Source organism: Mus musculus, chromosome 5 (assembly GCF_000001635.26).
Source record: "Mus musculus strain C57BL/6J chromosome 5, GRCm38.p6 C57BL/6J".
NCBI lineage: Eukaryota > Metazoa > Chordata > Mammalia > Rodentia > Muridae > Mus > Mus musculus.
In genome coordinates this window covers 113334709-113337645 of record NC_000071.6, presented here as the reverse complement: position 1 = coordinate 113337645, position 2937 = coordinate 113334709, and the positions used below count along the sequence as shown (strand labels likewise).

Here is a 2937-nt window from a genome sequence, read left to right as displayed (position 1 = left end):
AGACTGCTGTTTCTCTGAGTGGCTTCTGGGGGCTTGAGTTGAGACTGTCAGTAGGTGTTGCCCGAAGGCACTTTCGTAAGCTGAGCCATACTCCCTACCCTGGCTGGCTTCCTTTAAACCCGAAAGACCCACATCCGGAAGGCCTCGTTCACCGATGGATAGCAAGTTTTGGGCAGATTTGCACAGTTTTGTGCTTTCCAGGTGTCTAATTACTGAAGGGAAATCTCCAGCTCTCGATTCTGAGGAAGGGGCAGGGGTATCACTAACCGGCATTTTTGAGTGAAGTAGGAGTCCCAAGGCATTCTTTTTGCATGTTGGTATTCCACTCCAGGGCTACCCGTGATGGCTAATCTTGACCCATCGACTTGCAGAGTTTAGAGTCCCTGTGCAGACACACCTCGGGCCATGCCTGTGAGGGGTGGTCTAGATCAAGGCCTGCTGCGGCTCCCATTGCACGAGCTGGGGGCCCCAGTCTGAACCAAAAGGAGAAAGTGAGTTGAGCACCAGCATCCACCCCTTGTGTCTTGATTGTGGATGTGATGTGACCCGCACCACCCTGCCTTCCTAACTGTGACAGGCTGTATCCCCTAGAACTGCGAGGCAGAACTAGCCCCGTTCTTTCCTAAATGGCTTTGGCCGTCACAGTAATAAGACCGTAAAGTGACAGCATTTGTTTACTACTACTCAATGAGTGGCCTTGTCAGCCTTTCTGGGCTCGGTTTGAACGCACATTCCAGGACCTGGACCCATGCACATCTATCCTCGGGCCCACCTCTTTAAAATTGGAGTGTGTGAGTCTCCAAGCCCATTTTTTTTTTCTTTTCTTTCTTTTCTACATTCTATCCTATGCATGAGTTTCTGCAACAGAGATGTTGCCATGTCGCTGGCTGGGGCTCCTTTGTTTGATCCGGATGGAAACCATGGGTGAGCGGGAGAAGCAAGGAGCAGCAGGCAGCTGGGGAACTGCTAGCAGAGGCGCTCTGTGGGTATCCCTGTGTTTCTTCGCGCCTTGGGTATTGGGAGGCCAGCTTCCCCATGCCGGTCAATTTCAAGTATCAACTGCTTGTTACCTAGAATCATCTGGGAAGCAATAAGGTACATGAGGTTGACCTGTGGGCATGTCCGTGCGGTATTGTCTTGTTAATAAATAAGCCCCTGAACTAGGAAGAATGCTAGCTAAGCAAGCAGGCAGACATTCTGCTCCCGGCTTTTAACTGGGGTGGGCAAGAGGCTTTGAGTTGGTTTGTTTACTTCCTCTCAGTTGACAGGACTAAGACCCCAGAAGTATAAGCCAAATAAGCCCGGTTTCTCTCCAAACGTTGCTCTTGGTCAGGATGTTTTATCACAGCAACAGAAAGGAAACTAGGAAAGCACGTAAGAAAGGGCTACCCAGCTCTACAGCATGTCTAGCCAGCCTGCCTGCCTTTGGGCTCTCAGCAAGCACCAGGGCCGGGACTCTTGGTCTTTGAAGTTTGACAGCTCTCTGGGTCCGTGGTTTCTCTTACATGGATGGTCTTCTGCACCTTTTCAGTCTGGGTTATCTACCCTGCTGTCCCGTTGTCTCCTGTTCTGCTTTCTCCTGGCCCGATGGGAGCTTTCAGATAACCCCTTGTTGCTAGGGCTCCACCCACTGCAGCTGTCTGTTTTCCAGGGGTTGCTGCCGCGGCCGGCCGGCTGAGCTCATCCCACGGGACCAACACAGAGAATGCAACAGACAGACAAGTAGCCTGAGAACAAACACACTGGAGAACCTGAAAGCAAGGGTCGCGAAAGGAGATGGGAGCGGGCTGGGGCCGGGGCGCACAGGAGAAGTAACAGGGGTGCCAGGGGCGGGGAAGGGGTGGGCCAGAGAACACAAAAGCAGCAGCCACGGAGAAGGAAGTTCAGGCGCGGAGAGAGGGAGAATAAACCCGCCGCAGCCTTTATTAGAATAGACAAGTAGCTCCTGGCGGACTGGGAGGCGGGCGACCCTGAGCTGGGTGTCAGTCCAGGAGACTCTGGGTCAGAGATTTTTCCGGCCCCCAGGTCCCTTACCTTTCTGATGAACCGCTTAGCCTTCCTCCCTTGGGCAGGCTCTTTTCTTGCTTTGGACGGTTTCCTCTTCCAGACGGGTTGTTAGGACTTCGCAATGGTTGCAAACTTGGGATGGGAAGCTACTGGGAACAGCAAGGAGGGCCTCATCAGAGGGGCCCGACCCTACTTTCTGAATCTGGCTAAGGTCCCCCTGGAACACCCCTGCGCCCCCTCCCCCACCCCGTCGGAGTTCCCTCTCCACGGTGGCGGCTCTCCTGTCAGATGCTGGAGTCTCCTATTCTGACTCGTCTGCCCCGGCTACCGCGATGTCCGCTCCACTCAAAGATGGCACATGAGCAAGGGGCCAGGGAGGTGGGCCACTCAGTGATATGCACGAGGACCCGACTCGGGTCCCCAGAGTCCACGCGGCAGAGTCGGGCGTGGCCTCGGGTGCTTGTAATCCTAGCACTAGGGGAGCAGGGCGGGTGCAGGCTCCAGCTTGCCAGCCCAAGCCTGCTGAGTGAGTCTTAAGTCAGGCCAACAAGAAACATTGTCTCAAAAGGAACAAAGGCAAGCGCCCCATCCCCACCTCTGGACCCTGGAACGCTACCCCGGAGATTGTCCTCTGACTTCCAGGTGCTTTGGGCACATATGTGCATCCAAAGGCACAGACAGAGATAAAGAGGCCCCTGGATTCCCACCCTGGCTGGACTAACTGCATTCCCACCAGTCAGGACCCCGGCCCCTTTCTGCATTAGAACGGAGAACAAGAGTACCGGGTGACACTGCTTTCCCCGCCCCACAGTGGGGGAGCTGCAAGGCACACACAAGGTCGTAGTGACAGATCGCTGGCCAGGTGCGAGGTGCCACCCACCTGCCTGCCTGCCTGCGAAGTAGAGGCAGGAGGATCAGAAATTCAAGGTC

General features: G+C 55.0%; 1 non-coding gene across 1 annotated transcript; it reads left to right on the top strand.

Moving 5' to 3' along the window:
• On the top strand, positions 1 to 56 carry Mir7230 (microRNA 7230). The gene has a single exon (NR_106089.1). It is a non-coding gene; the product is annotated as a microRNA 7230 (primary transcript).
• Positions 57 to 2937: the final 2881 nt, after the last annotated feature.